The following is a 27120-nucleotide window of genomic DNA, read 5'->3' as shown; positions in this document are numbered from 1 at the left end:
AAGAGTGGACACAAACTGATAAGAAGGTGTCTGCGGTATGTTGTGTTAGTGATGGTAAAATCAGAGACAATGGTGGGGGGTTTTTTGGTGCTGACAAGTCAAAAGGCACTAAGCTCAACAATGAAGATGATTTTTCTGGCAAGCAAAAAGGCTAATGGGGAGAAGAATGTATCAGCCTGTGATCTGCTAGTTCATTCTACAGGAGGTGTCACGTTATATTTCTCAAGGGATAATGTTGATGCCTTTAAAGAACTTCACTCTACTTTGATATGAGAGAAGCAAGTAGCCAAAAAGCAAGCTGACATGAGAGAGATATTTTCAAGTAAGCAAGTACCAGTTCTTACATTCGGTCTTATATCCGTATCTGCATGAAAGGCAGGATGGTATAACTGAAAAGGAATTAGCCTGGGTTTAAAACCCACCTCTGCCCCCTTACTAAGTGAACTTGGTCAAACTACTTATTTCTATTTATCAGTAAAATGGATATGATAACAGCTCTTACAATGCCTATATTGTCTGTAAACTTCAAAACATTACATAAATGAGCTTTTCTAACTTCAACATGTTATAAATGAGTTTGTGATGATAACCATTAGTCATCAAGAAAGGGTTAAAATATTCAGCAGATTGTGTTAAGTCCATTTTAGGAAGATATAATTTTTATAACTTTTCTTTAAGTTGAATCACTTACAGTTTAACTTTTACCTCTCTGAAAACTCATCTAAACAAATGGGCTCCTTTCTTCCCAAAGGATTATGGCCAATGAGCTTTTACTTTATTCCATAGGTGAAAGGTTAAAAGTAAAATGAGACAATCTACCTTGTCACCAGCTCCTTTTAAAAACCAACCAACTAATCAACAAAAGACTCTTCTCCTGTGTGAGCTTATATACCTATCAAAAACAGGGTGGGGAAAGAGAATGAAGAAATTTACAGGATAACTTAATTATACATTCAAAAGGAATAACAAGTTATACACAATCGATGTGCAGTTTCATGTACAATCAGCTTTTTTTTAATCATATACTATGTTATAGAAATGCTTATTTTATTCCATGAATTAAAAATAAGGATAACTTGAACAAAATGAAATAGAAACCAGTTAATTTTTTATCTTCATAAATTCAATGTATAAGAATAACAAAGAAGGTATGAGGTTAGAATGATGCAGAGAAACAATTTTTAAAAGAACAGGGTAAGCTATATTATTAAGTCTAAGATATAACAAATTAGCACATGCATTAAGAAAATTCAATGACTTTATATAAAACCCTTCTTTTAACTACTCCCATCCATACAGTACTACATATTATCTCATTATGCACAATATAATTTCTATAAGAGAAATTAAAAATCAAAGTACAGCTCCTTTTGCACAATCTATTCCTCTAATGTTATTTGAAAGGGCTTTTTATTCTTCCGCTAAAACTATTTATCAGACACGTCAGAAGAATGCTTATTACTTTTGAAGGATTAATTAATTTTATGTTTTTCTACATATGTTTTTTAAAACTCTGCACGAAACTACTTCTTTGCTGTTGTCCTCTTTGTTCACTAAAATTTCTACCAATAACATTCTTACAGTAAAAGAAATTCTGCCCAAATAATACTTTACTAAGGCAAAAAGAGCCTTCTACAGCATAAGAAACTAACTTAATTAGAAAGTGCTCTTTGGTTGTAAACATTGTGAAAACATTCAAATATCATTCATATCAAACCCACCATGATAAGCGCGGGCGTGCGCACACACACATACACACACACACACACACACACACACAGCCACACAAAGATAACAAAATTTCTACTTGCAAAACAGGAAAAGTATATAATTAAAGTTTTATAGCTAACTTGGGCTTGGGGTAGGTATAAGATTGGTTCCTGAAGTTAATTCCTTCCATAGGCCCCAGATGTTTAGATAGTTTAGAAAAATGTCGGTTTAATATATTCATCTGCCTGGATATGCAATCTGAGGGTATGAAAGCTGTGAAGTGGAACAGGAATCCAAGAATATGAAAGGGTAGCAACTAGGACAGGCAAAAGCAGATAAGGCAAAAATTTGTTCTCCCCAAAATAGTCCACAATTTTGTCATGTGGTCAGAGGAAGAAAGCAGTTGCTGTCATTTGCTTCATTTTTTTAAACCTCCCTACAACACCCAATCTAGGGTCATAATGCACCCTGGCTGAAAATTATTGCTATGAATATCTTAATCTACACCTACTTCGGTGAGTGGAAATGAATGCCAAATAACTAAAAACAAAGGTTTTCTGTGGGTATCAGATAAATCTAGACACAGAACTTTTCAGATTTGAGATTTTCCTCTTTGAACAAGTGATGGAAAAACTATAAAAATCTTTCTCCTCTGTAAATCTATTTTAAACATTCCTGATAATTTGCAGAAGATTCTCTGCTTAAAGTACAACAATCTATTTCAACAACTCTCTTAAATATTGCTGTATTTATTATGTTAAATAATAGGCTAAATCTAATATTTCTGAGCAAAAAAATAAATATATACTTCTTCTAACACCAGAACATTAAACCGTGGGAAAATATCTAATAAATAATTTGCCAAAAAAATTCTGGAATTAGTTTCCTCCTCAATAAATTCAATTCTGAATTACTGATCTCAAATAAATCTTTAAAATACTAATATTTTCAAGCTAAATCTAAGGTACTATACTTTTAATGAGACCCTCCATTATCCTTGCCTTGTCATTTTGTACCAGGAATCATAAACTATGAAAATGAGTTAAACATTTAATACTTAGGACTATTAAATATTTTTCAAGTGAAACACTACCCACCATTCTGACCTGCAAAACTTCCATAATAAATAAAATCTTTTAAGGCGATTACATACTTTTTTGTCTCTTTTATAACAATGCTTATCCGGTAGATTGGTGAGAAACAAGGGGATAGAAAGGTAAGAGAAAAGTATGAGGTCACTTTCTGCTTACAAAATATTTTTAAAAAATATTTGTTGTTCAATTGTGCCTGACTCTTTGTGACTCCATTTGGGATTTTCCTGGCAAACACACTGGAGTGGTCTGCATTTCCTTCTCCAGCTCATTTTACAGATAAGGAGACTAAGGCCAACAGGGTTTTAAGTGACTTGCCTAGGGTCACACACAGGGTTAAGTGACTTGCCCAGGGTCACACAGCTAGTGAATGCCTGTGGCCATATTTATACTCACATAGATGAGTCTTCCTGACTCCAGGCCTGATGCTCTATTCACTTTGCCACATAGCTGCCTAGCTTCAAAGAAAAAGTCTAGAAGTGATAATACTCCATGGAAAGAGTTGGCAAATTTAGTAGATGGGAAAATATTAGCATCCCTATAAATGTTACTACGATAAATTCTAACTGGCCTACTATAACGATATCAACAACCTACTGACAGTAACCGATACTAACCTTTCAAAATATTCAAATAAAAATATTTTTTAGAACTTTTTTTTTTCATTTTAGCCCTTACTTTTTTTTCGCCATAATGAAACCTAGGGCTTGGAATTCCTGGCCAGTTGTTTACCACTATTCACAGAAAATCTTGAGTTGCTATTTGGGAGACAAGATGGGCTAGAGATTCTTTCACCAATGCATAGCCCTTTTCTACTCCAGTCAATGTTACTGCTACCATCCCCTACTGCTACGACAACATGACAGGGCTTTGTCACCTCATCGTGTTTTCCTACACATCACACCTCTTTTATGTGAATGACTATAACATATTTTATCAGCGAACATAATGAGGAGAATAAGACGAGAAAGTTTACGGGATGGGGTATACTAAAAGCCTATTATGTTTGACTTGGAGGCAGCTAGATGGTGGCGCAACAGATATGGCAACAGGCCTGAAGTCAGGAAGATCTGAGTTCAAATCTGATCTCAGACACTTCCTAGCTGTGTGACTTACCCCTGTTTGCCTCGGTTTCCTCATCTGCAAAAAGAGTTGGAGAAGCAATAGCAAACTACTCTAAACTACTCTAGTACCTTTGCCAAGAAAACGCCATGTGGGGTCATTAAGAGACAGACACAACTGAACGACAACAAAATGCTATTATAATGCCACTCACTACTATCTGAAAAATTCAGTTTTGGGAGCAGCTAGGTGGTGCAATGGATAGCATACCAGCCCTGAAGTCAGGAGGACCTGAGTTCAAATCTGGCCTCAGACCAAACACTTGACACTTAGTAGCTGTGTGAACCTGGGCAAGTCACTTAACCGCACTCACTGCCTAAAAAAAAAATTCAGTTTTGTTGTATGTCAGAGCGTGACTATGATTTACAAAGGGATGTACAATTCAGCAAGGAAAGACGTTAACACAGGTGTCACACATGATCCCCCAAACCAGAATGACAATGGGAAGGGAGGGGAATAAGCCTTTATATAGCACTTACTGTGTGTGCCAGGCACTGTGCTAAGCTCTTTTTACAAATATCAACTCATTTGGTCCTCACAAAAGTTCTGTGAAGTAAATGCTGTTATTATCCCCATTCTTATGGTGGAGGAAACAGAGGCAAAATGAGGTTAAGTGACTTGTGTAGGGCCACATGAACTCAGATTTTACTGACTCCAGATCTAGTCTATCTATATATACATATATATGAAGATGTCTATATATTACATATTTTATATATACACACACTCTACAGATATGTCAACAGATATACATCTATTTAGAAATATCTATATTCATATAAATATTTCATATATATAGACAGATTGATATCAAGAATATACATACACATATTTTGCCTATAAATAATCTACATTTCCCCTGGAATTGTAAAAAGAGGGAAAGATCTTCACTAGTTCTATGACCCTGGGCAAGTCACTTAACCCCAATTGCTTCACCCCCCCATAAAAAGGGGGGAAAGGTCTCTCAAAATTCATCTCACCAAGTCTAACAAGAATTATATATAACCTATCTACTTCCAAATGAGGAAGACAGAAAAAGTGATTCTTCAGCTAACTCTCATAACAATTCATCAGTCTTTAAAAACCCTTATGAAATTATTTTCAAATCAAAATCCCTCTTTTTGCACTTTGAGCTCAGGTATTGTAGATTTTAGCCTTTCTTAGCTTTTCTATTTTATGATCTCTGTTATCAGTGTTGGAATAGTGGAGTAGAACTGAGGTTACAAAACCATGGGCTTAGTTCTCCGAGTGTTTATCAAAGTAAGGATTCTAAATGGAGATAAAGATCCCTACAGGGACTGGATTATAGTATATCTATTCTAGGACAAAGACTTTACAAATCTGCCAGCTTAGTTCAATAAAAAAGAACTCTCATTTTGAGACACTCACAGAATATGGACTCATCTCAATGTTTTAAAGACAACTGAGAACACAGTATTATAGTAATTTCCTCAAATGGGGAAGGGGGATTCAGGGGGTTCTAGGCCTGTGATTTCGTTGAAATAGGGACCACCCCTCCTTCCCAGGGGGGAAACTCTTTTCAGCAATCAGGAACTGCATCCAATTCACGCACAGATCAAGACATCACCCTCATGACACCATTTACTTGCTCTTCACACAAAATGAAAGACTGACGACAACAAGAGAAAAACAACAGTCTTAGATAGTGGCCTGGCATACAGAGAGATGGAATGATTTGCTCAAGGTTATGGGGCCAATCCATAGTAGAGGCAAGACTTGAAACCATGTATTCCTGGCTCCAAGAATGGCTCTTTACACACTATCCCATGCTGGCTCTCAAGATGATTAACTGTCCAAATACAACCCGCCCTAATGGATTTCACAGAGTTAACATGAGGAGCCTGTCTTTGCCACAACCTCATGGCACAACTTGGTAACAACAACAGGTAAAACACTACATAATTGTATTTAAGATCAGAAAGAAACATTGGTTACCTGCTATATGAAAACATTTGGAGATACACTAGCCGTTTCTTTTTATTATGAAAGATTTGGCTTTTAGGTTGATGGCGTAGGTATCATATATAAACCCTTAAGTTTTAGCCAATGACTAAAATGACTGTTTATGATAATTATGCCCCAGGATAATTAAGTCTGGTGTCAAAGTACTTCAATACACTCAACTCACCACTAGAGTAAGAGTATTTATAGAATCAATCCAAATATTATAAAAGTATAAGCAAAAGCATGTTCAATATTTTTTAAAGGAACTCATTGCTCTTTTCTTTTAAGTTTCTACAAAGTTCCACACAACTAGGTAGTGAAATAAGAATATGCCCACAATCAAAGCTTGGTGCAATAAGAGATTGTTACATGGGACAAACCATTATTACAAATTAAAACATCTTTTTACCCCAGGTACAGTAGTTCTTTCACAGTCCACTGGATGCTTTTCTCAAATTTTACTGACAAGAAAAAACTCCAGTGCAGAAGGCCTAACCTTCTGGAGAAAATGTTTAGATTATAAGCAACTAATAGGCTTTGTAGATAGGGTGCTGTGGCATTTAATTTTTAAATGGAAATCTTTTGCTATTAATTTCAGTGCTTAGGTTGTGTGATGACTGCTAGAACTCTCAAGTCATATGAAGCAAATTATATTGGGTATTGTTTTTGTTTCTCCTTTGAATGGGAAACCAAAAGAAGGATGAGCTATCTACAGTCAAACCAGACACTATAAAACAGAGAAAAGGATTTAACAGTTGAGGGCCCTTCCTCGACAAACAAAAAAACTTATCAAACAGAGGGTCAGCATTCCCTCATTCCAACTCAACAAAGCCTTTCTAAATAACCATGATGGAATCCAGCAAGGGCTGTATGTGAAGTCACAAGACCTGAATTCGAATCTTTGCTCTACTATCCATTTACTATGTGTGTGATAGTGGGCAAGTCACTTCCCAACTGAGCCTCAGAGTCCAGATCTGACCATCTCAGGAACCCTTCCAACTTGATATCTATGCTTTTTACAACCCCACAAGCAATGAGAACCAGGAAATACTGGCGCACCACCAGAACAGCATTGAAGCTAATGAATATTCTGATCAAAGCAAACATAAAGGATTAAAAAACACACCCTATTCACTTTTTTTGGGGGGTAGGAATGAACAAAATTCCACTAATGGTATAAATACGTGCACATGGAAATAAGTGGCTCTCCTAAATGACAACATTCAAATGTAACTGTCTCAAATTTATTTCCAAGCACTTCTTCCTGAAATAAACCAACATACAAATACCTATAGTAACCTGACTCCTCACAGAAAGGAAGCATTGGCAAGAAGTTACAATACAGTCCTCATAAAAAATAGATTAATTTATGTTTAAAGATGTTTTTTAAGTCGCTAAACTTTATTTCTCTATATAGGTTCTTCCAGACAATAGTCAGGCAGTAGATTTTTAGTTACTACCTTAAGCTTACCTGAGAAATGCAGATTGGTATCTTCAGTCTAAAGAAATGCATTATCTGAAGACGAATCTCCAAAGTACATCACATACATTCTTCATCTTCTTAATTAGTCACAACTTCTTGAGTTCATGAACAGAGAAACCCCTTGTTTCCAAGCTTGCATCAATCAAATCATCTCAGCTCCAACAATGTTCTCCTGATACATCGTGAAGAAGCAAGCCAGATGTTCCTGATCCCTAAAAGAATAAGAGGTGGGGAATGCAATTAAGATCACAGAATCTTGGAATTGGCAGGTCGTCTAGTTTAACCCCTTACCTGAAGCGTCAATAAACCTCTAGGATACTCTCAACAAATGGTTATCAAACCTATGCTTGAACAAACCTACTTCTTAGAGAATTTGCCATCTCCCAAGACAGCCGGTTGTGTTTTGTAACAGCTCTGAATTATTGGGAAGTTCTTTCTCATATGGAACCCAAATGTGTCTCCTTATAGCATCCATGCATTCACTGGTCCTTGTTTTGACCCCCTGGGGCCAAACAGAAAAGACTAACCCGTCTTCTATAGGACACCTCAAATAGCTAAAAACAGAAAATCAAGCCTTCTTTAAAAGTCTTTTCTTATCTGAACTAAATATCCAGCTTCCTTCATCCAGTTTTCAAATGATATGACACTGCCTCCAGTCCCCTTACCTTACCTCTCCAGCTTAACAGCTGATTTTTTTTTAGCCCAAATGTAGGACTTGACATTTATCATTATGTCATTAAAGATTCACCCCATCATTAAAACCTGAAGAAATCTTTTTAGATCCTGATTCTCTCACCCAACAAGACACTTATACCTGCTGATGAAAAAAAGTAGCTTTCTGACCACTGATATCAAATATAAAGTTTTCTAACATCTTATTTCTTATGAAAAAAAAATAGGTTGAAGAACAAAAAACTGCATCCAAATGTGATTTAAGGAAAAGTTTAAAAAGCGACTTGCAGAAACCTACATAGTCTACACAATGTACCCACAGATAATTTTCAAGTACTATTGCCTATATATTGGGTTTGGGGTGGGGGTCGGGGTTGGGATTAGGTGATTTGCACAGGGTCACACAGCTAACTGCCTATCTATTGTAGTGGATACAGAGCTGGCCTCAGAGCCAGGAAGATCGAGGTTCAAGTCCTCCCTCCGACAAATACTGGCTGAATAAACTTGGGCAAAGCACTTAGCCTCAAAGTGCCTCAAACAATGACCTAAACATAAACTACAGACAAGCCGCCATTCTTCAACAGTGTTGGGGAATTGAGTGGATACAAACCTAGCCTTTGCTCTTCTGAGTGGTAGATCCAAACATAAGCCATAAGCTGATGCTACCCAGAAACCAATGGCGGCACGCACTAGACCAAGTAAATTCAGAATGGGAAAGGGGCAACAGATTGCAATTATTATTCTTATGTAGCAATGAATAGGGCTTTCCAAAGGATTTTCACATTCGCCAACTCAGTGATCTCTTCTGGTCGTTAATGTGTCTTCTTACACAACTATCTGTGCATTTCCTCCAGTAAAATGTAAATTCCTTGAGGCCAGGGACTATTTTTTGTTAATGCCAATATCTCTGCATTGCCATTACCTAACCCAGTATCTCACACATAAATGAGCATTTAATAAATGTTCGCTGAGACACTGAATTGAGTAAGATGATGATTCAACAGATGAAAGGGGGAAGGAGAATGTTCTAGGTAAACGGAAGAGTGTGAGTAAAGGTATGAAGGTAGGAAATTCAATTTAATCCAGCTAAGATTTATTAAGTACCTACTATGTGATAATCACTGTGCTAGATGCTGGAAAGTGAAAGTCACGTTTGGGGGACAAGTAATGGTCCAGTTTGTCTGAAGAGCAAAGTGTATGGACAGCAGCAGCACAAGATAAGGTTCTATGGGCAGGATGTCACCAGATCACAGAGAGCCTCAAATGCTCTCGGAGACAACTGATGGATTGGAGCAGAGAGAAAGAATCACATTCTGTACAAGAAAGACTGTCAAAGATACTGAACTGTGTGGAGTATGGACTGGAAGAAAAAAAGATCAATGAGGGAACAGCGTTATGGCCTGAGGGGAATGCCATATGAGCCAGGGAAGTTAGGTTCGGGTCCCAGGTCTGGCATTTACTCCTTATGCAGCCTCCAGCAAGTCATTCCAGTTCTCTGGAACCCCATTCCTTCATCTGTGAACTGAGGATTTAAACCCCAAGGTTCCTTCTAGCCCTCAATCGGCGACCTCTTACATTCGCATGCCCAGTTCTGCCACTCATGACTAGTCAGGTGAGTCTGGGCAAGCTATGCCACCACCTCTGAGGGCTTCAGTGTCCCCATCTGAAAAATGACAGGACTTAACTAAATGACTTCTAAAGGTCAGTCCTTACTAAGAGTCTAGAATTCCAGGAAGGGGCCACACTGCTTAAAGCGTTTGGCTAAAAGGCCTAAATCCAGCATCTGATTTAAGAAGAAATATCAAGTCCTTATCTAATAAGTCTCTGTGAAAGACAGACTTGGATTGCAACAGGAGATAGACTTGGTGATAGAAGAAACAGATCAAGCAATGCAGATGAGTTCACAGAATAAAAGAGACCGACAGAATGCAGCACACAACAGGCATCAACAGATAGCTCTAACAAGCAGAGGGGAGGGATGCTAGGGGATTTAGGGATGTAACATTTCCAAGAACTTTTAAGTTGTGGTGAAGAAACCACTATGGAAGTGGATATGTGGACATGATTTTTAAGCACATACTTTATAGGTCTAAAATGACTTAGTTTGTCAGTACAAAAATATTGGCTATAACTCATTTTTATTTAAAGTCTCCTATGAATAAACTAAGGATATATTAATTAACAAACGTGAAAGGCACCCCTCCCCCGGAAAAAAGTGTCCCCTGGAAGATCATTCCAACTCCTTCATTTGAGGGTAAGGGGAGTTTGAAACAAAAAAAAATCCTCAAAGCATGTGTCTGTTGGAAACAGTATCAATGTATCTTCCTCCCCATCACACCATTATAGTAAACAGACCCCTATTTGAATAAAATGGCATCCTGAGGAAACATTATAGGTGAAACAATGTGACCACTGATTTCACTGTAGAAAATCTAAAGGGATTTCTTTTCAACAAGTTCTTTCAATGGACACTTACTGAGCACCCATCATGGGGGTAGGAAGGGAAGAAGGGAAAGAGAGAAGAAGGGAAGGAGAGAGAAAATAACAGAGGAAGGATTTATCAAACACTTGCTATTTTCCAGGCACTATCTCATTTGATCCTCACAATCCTGGAAGTAGATAGTTATTATCTCATTTCACAGCTGAGGAAAAAGAGGTAAACAAAGATTAAGGGACTTGCCTGGGGGACATACAACTAGTAAGGGTCAGAGGCTGGATTTGAACTCAGGATTTTCTGACTCCAGGCCCAGTCTTTATCCACACTAGCTGTCTTGATCTGTGTAGTATAATGTACTATCTGTGTAGTACTCAGTCCCTTCAGACAAGCAAATCATCTACTATTTCTAATGTTTCTGACAGTTGCCACTTTCCCTTTTCCACCACTTTCCATTCTGAGTTCAGCTGAGATAAAGCCTAGATTCTGTGATCACCAATATTTAACACTTCTCCCTGACACCTGCCAACTCCTTTGTTACCAGGAGGGCCCTAGACAGAGGGAGGGTAGGGGGTGGAGGTGGGCCGTGAATATTCAAAACCTGGATCCTGAATCCTTCAATCAGGAGGACTTCCCAAATTCAGAGTGGAGAGAAGACTTGGTTTTATAGTAAACATTTATCCCAAAACTTTAACTTGTTCCAAGGCCTTTCAACTGGCTAAAAAAAAAGTTATCTGAGCTGGTCTTTTCACATTCAACTCTCTTTTAAAGACATGAGTAATTTTAGAACAAAATCCAAAACAGTCCAGTAGCAGTTAGAACATTTAAAACATGTGCAATAATGAAAACTTTTAAAGTTATGTAGGAATTCCCGACCTAGGTTTCTGAATTCTTTTTGGTTGACTAAAAATGAGCTTGATGGTCTGGGGAAAGGATTTCCCCCATAGATGATCAAGAACAATACCCCTTTCTAAGGTCTTTCACCAAATGACACTGAGGTGACCAACATGTCATTCTAACAAGGCATTTTTTTAACTTTGCCCCCAATTATTGAGTTCTAAGACTGCCTGGAAAAAAATCACCTAGAGAAAGCAATTTTAGAAATTATTTCTCCAGGATAGAAAGCACAACAAAAATGGTTTCTTAAAACTTATACAGACTAAATGAGTAGGTTTCCATTACTAGGAAAATTATCTTATGTGGAACATATTCCCAAATGATTGCTGCCGTGGTTCAGTCATTTCAGTCTGGTCCAACTTTTCACAACCCCATTTGGGATTTTCTTGGCAAAGACAGTGGAGTGGTTTGCCATTTCTTTCTCCAGCTCATTTTACAGATGAAGAAACTGAGGCAAAAAGTGTTATGTGACTTGCCCAGGGTCACACAGTTAAGTGTCTGAGGTCAGATTTGAACTCAGTAAGACAAGTCTTCCTGACTCTAGGCCAGGAGCTCTATCGACTGTGCCACCTACATGGTTTATTCCCAAATGATACTAAAAACAATACGGCATTGATGTACTAGGGGAAAAATACATAGCTGAAATACTGAGAAAAACTTACAATAAGTTCAAGAACTTAGTTCAGAGAACTAAGGGAAGCATTAAAGCAGGTACATACCTTTGAATCAGCCTATAAGATTAGGGCCTGCAAGGCCTTAGATTGAGTCTAAACACATCTGGTAGCAGACACATAAGAATCTTCATTAAATTTTCAAATAAAACTCCCAACACGATCACAGTGCTACTGGCTCCATCAGTCAGAGAGCCCCTGGTAAGTGTGAGAAGGGGCTGCTGCCCATGTTTCAGGCTGACACTGAGACTATCATATTAAGAATTCTGCAACCTTTCTAAAAAGCTAGGAGGCCACACTGGGGTACGCATGATACAGAGGGGGGAAAAAATCTGGATATCCAACACGTCCATTTCATGTGAACAACATAGCAGCTCCAAGACACCAAGAAACAATGGCTGGCAGAGTTGGCCTGGCATAAGCTCCAGAAGCTGTCAGTGCTCTCTGAAAGCAAATTATGCCTCTTATCCCACAGATCTCTGCCTTCATACTTCATTTAACAAACACTACAATGGACAGTCGAAGGAAGCTAAGAAAAAGAAAAAGGCTGCCAAGAACCAGCCTGTCTCTGTGTTCCACCTCCTTTATAAGAGATGGTACAATCACAGAGAAAGGAGAGAACAAAGTTATCAGGTGGATTCGGGAAACTGTACATCCTAATAAGGAAATAAACTACATGGCAGCACTAATCCATTACTACAACTAATAGTACAATAGCTAGATAGGATTTCACCATTCCCTTTTAAGAGACCACTCATGGAATAAGGAGATTTTGTATAAGAAAGTCTAAAGAGTTCTTTGAGGCAGCAAATTAATTAAGACTCTGCAGAATAAAGTGCAAAACTGTGGACATGAAATTGACTTTTTTCTCTTTATTTCTTTGAGTTTTCTTTAACTTATGGAATTTTTCATCTGAATATTAAGAAGGTGTGGGATGAGAGGAGGTGAGGAGGGATGGGAGGTAGGAAACGGGTCAAGCTGCACACCCAAAGATTCCCTCATGTAGGACACAAACTAGATAGAACATTACCCACAGGAAGATCTTGGTACAACGCACTGGTCTGGGAGTCAGAGAATTTGGTTTCATACACCAGCTCTCTTAACTTAACTACCTATTCTTATATATAAAATAAGAAAGTCAGAGCAGATGACTTCTAAGGAATCTCCTGATCCTGTAACCTAGGAAAGCAAAACAAATAATCACAAGTTCAAAGGCCCTGAAATGGAAGAAATTAAGGTAGGCCTTCAAAAAAGGCTCCAAGATATGTAATTTAAATAAAAAACATAGTCTTATACCACTACTCTATTTCTTAAAGCTACTGACAGCATCAAATGTATCCAAAAAAATTACTCTGTTGATCCCTAACTTCACTGTTAGATATTCATTCCTTTGGATTACAACTACAATCCTGATACGGTGGAATGGGTCTATGAACAAGATTTTAACAATACATTCATTTTAACAAATTTCTTTACAACAAAGCAATTTACTTACCTGTTGAACTCCTGATAGATTTTTCTCATACAGGAAATCCCTTTTAATTACTCCATAGTTTATTAAGCCTTTCATCCAACATGGCCTTTTAAAAAATGCATTTTTTTTAAATGCCTCTGTAATTTACCCATTCATCAAACTCTGCCTGGGTTTCTAATGCAATTCATTTAATGTCACCTTACAGCCAATGCAGGACTGCCATCTAGTGGCTAACTGGGTAACTGCAGGATTCCAAATCCCAATCTTTCATTGGTTTTCTAGTGTGGAATATATTTTTAAAGTATGAAAAGACTTCCTAAATATTGATTAAAATACATAAACACACACATATACATTATATGTCAGCTACTCTCATATACTTAAATTGTTGTTTGATGTAGTCAATTTATAGTCAGATTTACAAAAAAGGAAATCATTATCGCAGCACCAAGTAGATAATAAGTGCTTAATACATGCTTTTTTTCTTTCTTTCATTCATTCATTCATTCAAGGGAGAAGGAAGTACATTGACTAGATCTTGTAGGTAAGAAAAATAAGAGCTTATAACTTGCAATTTTTTCCAATGTTTTTAAAAAGCTTATAAGCAGATATAACAAATAGGTATACAATAGTCTGCTCACTGTCAAAGACGCTTCGATTACATGTGAGGCAGCAGAGGAGACAAGGAAATCCTACTTCATTTCAAAGCAGGGGTAACATTTTGTGCATTCAAAGAATTCACAAAGGTGCCAAAACTCTGGGTATCTTGATCCTTCAAAAGTGGAAAATACATATGAAAAACCTCAGACACAATGACTCATATTACTGTTAGAGTGTTTCATCTGAAGAAACCCTGCCTCCTTGCTATATTGCCCAAATGTGTAACCAAAGGAAGTTTTTAAGCCGTACAGCGAAAAACTCGGCAATTGTCACTCATCAACAACTACTGTGGGTCAGACTTGTTTTGAATCAGACAACTAACTGGTGATTCACAGCAAGTCAGCTTCTCTGATTCCCAGTTTCCTCATTTGTAAAACGGGGAGGGATAAGAGCACCAACTTTACAACGTTGTTGTGAACAAATACGATAACATATGCAAAGCACTTTGCCACTTTATAGAAGCAGGGTATTTTTTGTTTGTTTGTCGTTGTATTCAGTAATGTCTGACTTTTCATGACCTCATTTGTGGTTTTCTTGGCAAACACAGTAGAGTGGGTCTGCTGTTTCCTTCTCCAGCTCGTTTTACAGATGAGGAAACCGATGCAAACAGGGTTAAGTGACTCTCCCAGAGTCACACAGCTAATAAGTGTCTAAGACCTCATTTGAACTCAGGAAGATGAGTTTTCCTGACTCTAGGCATGGTGTTCTTCTATCCACCTAGCTGCCCCAAAGCACTATGTAAATACCAGCTAGAATTATTTATTATTATTACTATTATCACCCAATTGATTCACTGATAACCCAAATGTCTTTCTGAAGAACATCAAAAAGAAAAATCTCCTTCTACAAAAGGCAGCAATGCACACCAATTCCCTGTTTGTCAGCCTTAAAGTGTAATGTAATTAGAGCAGCTATCCATTTATAATTTTTCAGTTTCCCCAGCACAAATAACCTAATGAAATGCAGTGTGACCACAAGTCCATTCCAAGCAGCAAATATAACAGCGTCTTCAACTCCAAACTATGAAGCCTAAAGTCAGCTTGAACATTCTACTCTAAATGTGCCACAAATACAATATGGTTCTTCCACACGGCATTGCCAAACAGAGCTTTTTTTTTTTAATCTATTGTTTTCCACTATCATGCTATTCAAAATTGCCATATGTCCAAATCACCAAATGTCCAATCACCAAAACCACCATATGTCCAGTTACTTCAAGTATCCCAGGGGATGATATAATTGACAGCTCAGCATTCAGCTATACCTCAGGTTTGGCCCCCCCAAAAAAACGTAACTGCACAAAAACTGTATCTTCATTTAACATTACACCACTCTATCTCATTTCTGTAAATATAATTTTAAAGCTGACTTTACATTAGTCCTGCACGTGGCGTGGTAGTTTAATTTCTAGACATTTAATACACTTAAGAAGGTGGGATTTTCATGGAGAGAGACAAAGAATAAGAGTTGACACACTGGCTGAGTTCTGTCCTTGCACACACAAAATGTTACAAGGCCTAGATGCAGGCCTCCAGTTCGATGAGTAGATCTTCTATGGAGGATCCGTGGGAAAAAAGGGGCAAGAACCACACAAGATACAAAGGTACGAGTAGACCAACTGACCACATGGACAAAAATGTTATACTAGCACTCTAAATCATACAGGATTGTAAGCTGGAGATAAAAGGAAATTCCTTTGCATCACTTAAAAAACAAAGAAGGTACTACAAGCAATGACATCCTTGGTGGGTAGTCCCTCAAAAACACTTTGCCAATGTCCTTTATTTAGATTTACATAAGCTTTAACCATACAAATGTCAATCTTGGGCCTGAAAGATACTGGGTAGTAGGAAACCCAGAATTACGACGTTAAAAATAACGCCCCAAATGATATTAGTTCAATTTAATACACCCTCCATGATGCTGACATCTGGCGATTTATGTTAAAGGGGAAAAATACCTTTGTGGTGTTGTCATTAAAAGTTTTTGAAGAAACAAGCTGGTGGTTTGCTAACTTTTTGAAAATAATTAAAAATGTATCCTTTATTAAGTTACTACGTGTGGCTAGAGCAGCAATGGCTTTCACACCGAGAAGCCCCTTCTATCCAGATAAATGACCAAATGGTTACTTTCCATCAAGATGGTTAAAGCATCAAAACTATTCATCCTTACTCTTTGTAGCATAAAAATAAACCCAGAACACCTCCCAGGTTTAATCTATATTAACAAGAGAGCATTATTTGTATATACTGTGCAGTTTTCAAGGTTTAGCTACGCTAATAAATATGAATTTATTTCCAACATGTTCTTCAGCCAAACATCCTTTTAAAAAAAGAGAAAAACAGAGACACGTAAAGATGGTAGCTACATTTTCAATAATTTATAACCACTGCTTTACATAAGAATACATAAATAAAAACAACACAGATACTGTCTTAATTGTAATACATTCACTTCTGAATTTTACAAAAGCTAAAGTAGGATACATTCAAAATGTTTTAACAAATTGCTTTACTATCAGGGGATTAATTTTCTTTCAGAATCACACGAAAGTACTGGTCTGGTAAGCTAGCAAAAATTCATCCACCAATTCATGGTATACTAGAAGGCGCTCCAGACTCGAATTCAGAATGCCTGAGTTCTGATCTCATCTTGAATGATTACCAGCTTTGTAACCTTGGGTCATTTGAAATCTCAGAGTCTATTTCTCTATCTGTAAAATAGGCATGATACTACCTAAAACAAAACATCACAGAAATAAAGAATAGGAACAAGCCCTTTTAAAGTTCTAAGTGCTATACATGTCAGCTACTCTATTATTATATGTGAATGATTACAATTGTTCTCTTATGTTAAGCAATCACAAAACTGAAAACACCTAGTGAAAGCTAACAGGATTGATATGTTAACACAATTTTTAATTTTTTTCAAACAAATTTACTTAGTACTCAGGCATGATGAGTTGTATCGATCTTGACCCTTGGACTGACAGATTTGGACTTTATCAAATTGTCATTTATCCCACTCTTCTGATTCTTGAATGTTTTTTGTTAAGGCCTAAATTACAAAAGAGTTCTAAGGCTCCAATCAGGAGAAAGCTCTTATTTCTGTCTAGATAGGGAAGAACCTCCTTTTCCTGCAGATTTTTTTTCTTTTTTAAACATGAAAGTTCAAGAGCAATTTAATTCATCGTTCTCGGGAACTGTGGGTAACCTGATAGGGCAATACTTGGTACTACAACTGCTTCCCCTTTGAAGAAATCTCTTTGGAAAGATGTCAAAAGAGATACAATGAAATATGTACTCTGTACTAAAGCTCTATCTAACTTTAACAGTCCTATACCTCCCACTTCCCTATTCCACCCATCTTCCATGTTCATACACTTGAATATCACTGTTTTCATTTTTTAATTTAGTTGCTCATCAATATTTCTATAAACCTTGCCAGTATGAACTATTAATTATTGTTATTAGATATTATATAATTATTCTACATTGTACAGAATAATTGTTTTTCTATGTTACATAATTATATATTATATAATTTGTGTTATATAATTATATATTATAATGATATTATATTATTTATAATTGTATATGATTGTATATGATATTACATAATTGTATATGAAAATACATTATTTTATAATAATGTGATATATGACAATATGCAATTATATGATGTACAATGATATATTATTATTATATAGTATTATTGTATCATATAATAATTACTATATAATTGCTATAATATAGTATATGGTTATTATATAATAATATTAATTGTTGAATTTTACATAACCTTTCTATGAAGTTTCATGTGGCACATATCAAATAATTCATCGTGATGCATTCTTAGAGGCAATACAGTTCTGGATAATCCCCTCAGCCTCAGATGTGTATTGGGGCTGGACTCTTGGAGATCTGCTTCCCCTAACAGCAGCCTTAGGAGTTCTCCAAAGGAGCCCACTGGAGTGCCCGGGAAGTCTGTTTGAAGGATTCATGGATCAAGCTCATTTGGAGACACATTCTCTCTCCTCCCCCAGGTAAACAAATACCCACAGGTCAGATTTGTTTTATGACTCAATGGTTTCAACTCCTGGGCCATACATAATTCAATTCATTCTCTCACCTTTAGAACAAAATGATTTCAAACCTCAAACATAAAAGAAAAACTAGAAAGAAAAAAAAATAAAATCTACAAGCTCTTTATAGCACACCTATCATCTTTTCACTTGTTTCTCTCCAATCCTGTCAATAGTTTTGTCTGTGACAGGTTAAGTGAGTTGCCTAAGGTCATGTAGATAATAAATAACGGAGGACCCCTGTATATACAAAGGTATATACATACACACACATATATACATACAAACACATACACATATGTATGTATTGTTTTATCTGTAGGACTGGGGGGAATAGCTCAATCAATCTAATTATTTCAGTCATTCTGATTATACATTTGGCTATCTAACCAACTGCCTCGCAATCATACAAATGGTTCAAAATAACAGGTCAATTCTACCACACTCATCATCAGATACTGCCTATAACTAAGATATAAATTCTTCAAGGGCAAAGATTGTCTTGTTTTTTGCTTTTGTATACTCAGTGTATAACATCATGTCTCCTACACAGTAGATTATTAATAAAAATGTACTGAATTTTTAAAAAATCCTCTTTTTGCAGTACCTCACACATGGGGTTAATAATGTTTATTCTTGATAATAAATTTCTACTGGAAAAAAAGTTTAGCTTTATTATATTAAGCTAAATAACTTTTTTATATTAAGCAGGCCATTTTGAAGACATTTGGGTCTCAATCAACACCAAGCACTCCCAACTTTCATTTTAATACTTCCAGCCTTATTCTCTTCTGAGGAGTCATAACTGATGAATGAACCTGTGCCTTAGGGTTCACAGGATCACAGATTTAAAATCAGAGAAAGACCTTAGAGATTATCTAATTCAAATCTCCTACAAAGTAGGGAACTGTCTAATGGTATAGCTCCCAAGCCCCCATTGGTGTGCTTCCCCACCATGATTATCAGTGATAACAATTAGCCAGATGAACTTAGATTTTATAGAAAGAGGTATTTAAAATGGCAGAGTGGGAATAGCTGGTACAAATGTTTCCCTTCAAAGTCTGTGACACACTCTCCCACAAGCAGATACAAAGCCCCAAGGAAAGTGAGCTGAAGCTCAGAGTGCACTTGTAGCGAAGGGGTGACACACAGATATTCTCTTTAGGTATCAAACTTTTTTGTACTGTTTTGTTTTTAAATTTGCTGGCCTGTTCTTGGCTCTAGGTACAGGCGCTGCCATTAGCTATTCTGGAAATACCAATAGGAAGGAAGATTGGAAATCCTCCAGAACCTTCAAAGTTCTCAAGGTCCTTCTCCAACAAAAGGGAGGAGGGTGAGGCACGCTCTCCCCTCCCCCAAACCACCCCTCAAGGGGTTTTCCTCTCAGGAATTTGTCTGGAAAACTCTCTCTTGGTTTTCTGCTCACTTGAACCTCTTGGGTCCTAAAACAGCTCACGGGATTTATGCAAATCCCAGAGCATGTGCCCAAATCCCACAGCTGATCTGAACATACTTCTGTGCAACGAAGAGAGTTGTCCAGTCTTGTTCACACCTAGTGGACAAGGAAGATGAGTTCTCCCCTAACAAATAGATCAGGGTTAAATGAAGTGGTATGATTTTCACTACTGCCTTTATACAATTAATAAGAGGCTGAACTAGAACTGGAACCCATTGTACCAGGCTGCCTCACATCCTGTTTATTTGCTGCAGTAACTATTTTGTTCAGTCATTTTTGTCATGTCTGACTCTTCGTGACTTTATTTGGGGTTTTCTCTGCAGACATGCTAGAGTAGGTTGCCAGTTCCTTCTCTAGCTCACTTTATAGATGAGGAAACTGAGGCAAACAGTTAAGTGACTTGCCCAGGGTCACACAGCTAGGAAGTGTCTGAGGCCAGATTTGAACTCAGGAAGGGGAGTCTTCCTGACTCCAGGCCTGGCATGCGATCCACTGTGCCACCTATCTGTCCCAGGTAAAAATTTATGGACTATGTTAAAGATACACTGTTCAATGTTTGGAGCTAGAGGTGGAAAGAGTGGACCGCGAGAGCCTTGCTTTGGCCAGACTGTGTATTGGTTCCCTTCCTCCATTTGCCTTCTCTCTCCCCAAAGGCTAAAAAGCTTTCACTGCCCTGGGCTCTCTGAACCTTTTAAGTTCTGCTCCACAAAGAAATCTACCTTTGATGAAAATCGAGCAAATATAAAACAGCTCACTACCTCCTGCAGATGAGCCACTTTTACCTAACTGCAAACCCTTTTTTAGCCCTTAGCTACTATTCCTACGGTTCTGGGTACTTTACTGACCTTCACCACACTGGCACTAACATTATTTTTAATGTACTATCACAAACAAGGAAGCTGGCTGATTTGTTCCCTCCTGTTAGTCTTCTGGACAAGCTTCTAGCACTTTTAAACACATGCGCCACTTCTGACCCTTCATGATTTAAATAACTCAGTTCCTCTGCACAATTTCCTGAGGACAAATAAGAGCCTATTTGTGACAGGCTTGACAGGGCTTTATCATCTATGAAGTGTCTTCTAGCTCTGAAATTCAATAATTCTACTACAAATTAACCAATGTACTAAATCATAACGGGTTTTTGTTGTTCTTGTTCAGTCCTTCATGAATGTTCCTGAAGAGCATGTCTTCCTCTTCATAACTCTGTGGACCATAGCATGCCGATACTCTCCATGAGGTTTTCTTGGCAAAGATACTGGAGTGGTTTGCACCATTTCCTTCTCCAGTAGATTTAGGCAAACAAAGGCTAAGTGACTTGCCCAAGGTCACACAGCTAGTAAGTGTATGAGGCCGGATTTAAACTCGGGCCTTCCTGACTCCAGGCCCAATGCTCCAGTCACTGAGCCATGTAGCTGTCTTAAACTTATTCAAAAGCATATGCTAACAATGTTCTCAATAATCAAGTACTGAATTGTGAGTTCATCAATTTGGGACCTCCCTCCAAACACACAGATCACATGCCATCCAATGCCTAAATGTTCTCTACAATTCTTGTCTATACCCTCCCAAACTTGTACCATTGGGACTCATCCAGTGTATCAAAGGACATATTTCTGGCTCCGATTCTTAAAATCTAGCCATTAGGAGTGTTACAAATGTCCAGATTCCTTAAGACGCTGGCCAACATGGTGAATCTTTAATAAACCTTGTCTTTGGCTGAAAAAGAAAAAGGACATGTTTCCTTTCTCCTGATGCTATGAGAGTACCAGTGGAGTACTCTGGCTGCCCCATCTATCATCTTTGTCCTTATCTTAGGACCAGTCCTCCTCTTTATTCTTAAGGAATAAACTTTATAATGAAGGAGACCAAAAAAAAAAAAAAACAAAAAAAAACAAACTAGCAATGTGCAGTAGGAAAGGGGAAGGCATGAGCAGAAGGGGGGACAATAAAAGGTCTCTTGAAAAAGCTGGCATTTGAGCCGAGCCCTGAAGGAAGCCAGGGAGGTCTTTCAAACTATCATTACAATCACGGTACACATTGTTCTGTTAGTTCTGTTCACTTCACTCTGCATCCGTTCCTACAAATCTTCCCAGGGTTCTGCAATTCCATCCCTTTCATTATTTCTTATAATAATATATGCCATTAAATTCATATACTCTCATTTGTGCAGTCAGTTGATCAGTGCCTACTTTGTTTCCAGTTCTTTGCTACAACAAAAAAGTGCTGCTATAAAGATTTTTTTACAGCGGGTCCTTTCTTTCTCTCTGTCTTTGATTTCTTGGTTATGTGCCTTGTAGTAGTGTTGCTAGGTCAAAGCAGAGGCACAATTAATTGACTTTTGGGGTATCATTCCAAATTGCTTTCCAGAATCATTTCTATTCCTAAAACGGAGGTTTTAAATAATATTCATAGTCATTATTTCTTTTCTCAAACTACTTTTAACATTGTTATTTCTTAATCTGATCATCCATATAACTGGAGTACTTTAGATTTGATAGAAAAAGACTTAATATTTAAGTTGAACTGTTTACATTCCTACATGGAAAGATGATAAAGATGATATTTGTAACTCGTGAGACCTTTCTCAGTATTAGGATAGTTGGAGGGAATATAAACATATAAATAAATAAATATATATTTATGAAGGGATGATAGCTAAAAAATTAAGGGGTGAGAGATAATTATACTGGGAGAAGGAGAAAGGGAGGGGTACAATGGGGTAAATTATCTTACATAAAAAAGACAAGAAAAAGCTTTTACAGTAGAGGGGAAGAGGGGAGAGGTAAGAGGGAATAAGTGAACCTTATTCTCATAAGATTTGGCTTAAGGAGGGAATAACATACACATTCAATTGGGTATGGAAATCTATCTCACCCTACAGAAAAACAGGGAGTCAGGGGATAAGAGAAGGGGGATGACAGAAGGGAGAGCAGATTGGGGGAGGGAGTAATGAGAAGCAAACACTTCTGAGGAGGGACAGGGTCAAAAGAGAGAACAGAATAAATGGGGGTGGCGGGATAGGATGGAGGGAAATACAGTTAGTCTTTCATAACATGACTATTATGGAAATGTTTTGCATGACTATACATTTGTAACCTATATGGAGTTGCTTGCCTTCTCAATGAGTGTGGGTGGGGAGGGAGGAAGGGAGAGAATTTGGAACTCAAAGGTTTTTTTTAAGTCAATTGAGGTTAAGTGACTTGCCCAGGGTCACACAGCTAGTAAGTGTCAAGTGTTTGGTCTAAGGCTGGATTGGAACTCAGGTCCTCTTGACTTCAGGGCCGGTGTGTTATCCACTGTGCCACCTAGCCGCCCCATGACAGCTTTTGTTTAAAAACAAATGTTGGAAATTGTTTTTACATGCAACTGGGAAGTAAGATACACAGGCAATGGGGTATATAGAAATCTCTTTTACCCTACAGGAAAATAGAAGGGGAAAGGGATAACAGAAGAGGAGTAGAAGACAGAAGGGAGGGCAGATGGGGGGAAGGGGTAATCAGAAAGCACACCATCATGGGTTAGGGGGAGGGAAGAGATGGAGAGAAAATTTGAAAATCAAAATCCTGTGGAAGTGAATGTTGAAAACTAAAAATAGGGGGCAGCTAGGTGGCACAGTGGATAGAGCTGCTCTGGCCTTGAAGTCAGCAGGACATGAATTCAAATCCAGTCTCAGACACATGACACTTACTAGCTATGTGACCCTGGGCAAGTCACTTAACCCTGACTGCCTCACCAAAAAGCAAAACACACAAACAAAAAAAAAACACCTAAAATAAATAAATTAAAAATAAAATGAAATCCAAGATATGTATCAAAACATCACTGCTAAAAATCAGAATAAGAATAATCATAAAACATATATGATCTCATCTTTAAATGGTGTCAAATTTAGCTCTTCTCAGCAATACAATGACCCAAGACAATTCCAAAGGTCTCATGGTAAAAAATGCTATCCATATCTAGAGAAAGAACTGACGGAATCTGAATGCGTGTCAAAGCGCACTATTTTCGCTTTCTTTATTTTTTCATGTTTTTTTTCTTTTGGTCTGTTTCTTCTTTCACAACATGATTAATATGGAAATCTGTTTTATGTGATTACACATATATAACCTATGTCAAATTGCTTATAGTCTTAGGGAAGAAGAAAGGAAAGCAGGGAGGGGAGGAAAGGAGGATGAAAATCTGGAATTCAAAAATTTTTTGAATGAATGTTAAAATGCCTTTACGTGCAATTGGGAAAAAAACTAAAAAGAAAAATTTAAAAAAGAATATAAAAGACCAAAAAAGGTGTCAAAATTTAGTAAATTCTAGCACCTCCCCCTTTTAATAGTCATATAAATAACCTAGTACAATAATTAATTAATAATTATTGTTTCCCTGCAACAATGAGTAGTAACATCAAGCAAAGTCTTATGCGCTGATCATACTGTTTTACTGTTTCTGACTAGGTAAATGTATTGACAACAAAACTAAAACTATTTTATTGGTACATATTTTAGGTGTTCATGTTCACCAACAAAATTTAAGTGGTCAATAATAAATCATAAATAACCTGAACCAATAGGTTAAATTGTTCAATTACTTAGGGATATATTTGGTGGTTAACTCACCTTCATAGGCCCACAGAATCTTGAAAGCTGAAAGCAACAGGAAAGGTCTTCTAATCCAACCTGATGCCTCACTCCCTTTCACAGTAGGACTGGGCAAATTTGCTTAGGATTTTGGAGTCAGTCCTAAAAGTCAGGAGCCTCACAAAAATTTCGACTTCTAAGGGACACACACACACACACACACACACACACACACACACACACACACACAGACCCAGAAGAGGTAGAGGAAAGCAACATGTTGCTTTAGACCTACTTTAGATCAAGACCAAAATTTGGGTTCTTAAGGCTCTACTCCTTTAATAGCTCAAAGAAGAATGTAAGTATATTGGGCCATAGTACTTCCTGGACCAACTGTAGAGCCGGCAGATGCCCTAATGGTTATGACTCCAGCTCCCTTATCGAACTATTTTCTCTTTTCCTCCTCTATTCCCTTCAGCTTTGTCAGGGAGGAGAATCTGAGCCCATGATTATGCTATACAGCAAATAAGCCCCTGGCATCCCAGGCAAATAAATTCCTGCTTCTATCAAGTGACACTATCTAGCGATATATGGTCATTTTTCAAAAATTACAATGAGAGTAAAACAAATGTAGGATTACAAAAAAAAAAAAACTCCATTTCTAGAGTTTGAGACAGGACTGCATCAAAAATATCTGTGCCACAATTACATTCACAGGAGCTAGTTTCCCCTGGGCTTGGCCGAGCACCAATACATAAAATCTCCAGCAAGGACATCCAGTCTCTGTTTGAACATAAACAATATAATGACCAGGAACTTACTTTGTCAAGCAATCCAATCTATTTTCAGAAAGCTCAGATGTTAAGAAGTTATTCCTTATTTTATGTTAAAAATCTCCCCCCCTCCCCACCCACATTCATTGGTTCTACTTTCATCCTCTGGAGCCACAGAACCTAAGCCTTTCCCACAAGACAGTACTTAAATATCTGAAGACAACTATCACACCCTCCTTTCACAGATGAAACATCCCCAGTTCCTTCAACAAATATTCATGATGAATGGTTTCTGCTCCCCTTATCATCCTAGTCATAATTCTCTGGATATATTTCAATGTAAATGTGTAAACGGCACTTTTAAAATAAGATACACAAGATCAGACAGAATGAACACCAGAAAGGTGGTCTTAACTATGTACACAACAACAGAACTGGGATTTGGGAGTCAGTCAGCTTCCTTGGAAGCTACATCACTTATACAAGCTATTGGTGAACTGTGCTCAATCTTCAGTCAATTAAATCAGGTCTTTTGTGAGCGAACTACTGTACAGTCATGTCTTCTCATTCCGTGCTTGTACAATTGATCTGTTTAACTTTATATTATATATAATATCTATATCCTATTATATTATATATAATATTATATGTCCTATATTATATATAATAGGATATATAATATACACTTTATATTTTTTCCTATTAAATTTCATCTTGTTAGTAGATTCAGTCCATCAGACAAGTCTATAAAAGACCTTCTTGGATTTTGATTTTGTTATCTAATTAGCTAGTCTTCCAAATCTTCCAGTAATCCATGAGTTTTATAAGCATGCCACTGTTCTAATATTTTTTAACACCCCTCTAGGTTACTCCACCCAACTTACACTTATACTCACAGGCTGGATCCCCAGAGGGCAGCTGCTATTTGGGGCTCTCAGGGGTAAGCCTATGCATCTGAAATGTTTAACATTTTTAGTCTACAAACTGCCACACTGGTGTGCTTCCTATCAACAATCCCTAATAGATTCAATTAGCTCTTAGCAAAGGCATTTACTCAAATGGTATAGCAAAAATAGCAGTTAGAAAAGCTGGGATCCATTCTCCCACAAATACACACAACAGTCACAAGAAGAGTGAAGTAAACTTAAGAGTACATTAGTAGTGAGGCAGTCGTGTTGAATACATGATTGCAAAATTCTTGGTACTGCCTGAACAGCTCTCTTAGGCTAAAATGTCTCTACTGAGCCGGGTGTTTGGCTGGGTTTTCCCAGGGTCTTCCATCTCCACAGCCTGACTCTCTTCTCCAATGCAAAGTATCACAGTCCTTGAAGCTGCTTCCCCCTGCCCCTCCCCATCTCCGTCTACATCTACCTGCTTTAAAGCATCTCTTAAAGAATGAATCCCACCGTACCATTTGGTATCTTTCCCACTGATCCTTTTAACCATTATTATTTATTCTGACCTTAGTCTCATGCACTAACTTTAATTTGATGTGTTTTTGGTAACTTATTCTGCTTCTAATGGGAAGTCAAAACTTTTCCAGGGCATGTACCTGACGTCAGTCCCTTGAGGTTCATTTCTCTCTCAGCAGCTGGTTAGCTAAGCTATCATAGCGTGAGTCCTCTGCTTGCTTCCAAGCTAATCAAAGGATGACTGTAGCGTCTTTTTAACTTCCCTATTGTCACAGCAGCTGATCCCCTTTTCATAAGCTGAAAAAACAGAAAAGAGGAAAAAAAAAGAGTTGTATCTTTCCACTGAGAAGTGAGAACTGTCTATAACTAGGGTGCTCTCTGCCCTTAAATGATCTATTTTTAGTAGAAGAATAAAATCCATCTCTCTTTTCTACCCAGTTCAAGAGTTTGTTTCAACTATTTTGCATATTATATTTAATTAGATTCCAACAACACTTAGAAATATGTGCTTCTATAAATTGCTTTAAAGTTTAAGACTTTTAAAAAAGACTATATACCCTCTTATGCAAAATTAAACATGACATATTTAAAAACACTCATGTTTTGGAACAGGGTTTTAATTTGGTTTCATGGGGCAGCTAGGTG

General features: G+C 37.4%; 1 long non-coding RNA gene across 3 annotated transcripts in view; it reads right to left on the bottom strand.

Moving 5' to 3' along the window:
* LOC110219149 (uncharacterized) overlaps positions 1-27120 on the bottom strand; it is a 256993-nt gene that overhangs the window by 171809 nt on the left and 58064 nt on the right. For 2 of the 3 annotated variants that reach the window (XR_013486297.1, XR_002327532.2), the window contains one exon: positions 7360-7583. This is a non-coding gene — a long non-coding RNA (uncharacterized LOC110219149). Of the gene's footprint in view, positions 1-7359; positions 7584-26615; positions 26773-27120 lie in introns of all 3 variants that reach the window. The other variant, XR_013486295.1, reaches the window with a different exon arrangement.

Source organism: Phascolarctos cinereus, unplaced genomic scaffold, assembly GCF_003287225.1.
Source record: "Phascolarctos cinereus isolate Bilbo 61053 unplaced genomic scaffold, phaCin_HiC Scaffold_1;HRSCAF=81, whole genome shotgun sequence".
NCBI classification, from domain to species: Eukaryota; Metazoa; Chordata; class Mammalia; order Diprotodontia; family Phascolarctidae; genus Phascolarctos; species Phascolarctos cinereus.
This window is presented reverse-complemented; position numbering and strand designations above follow the sequence as displayed.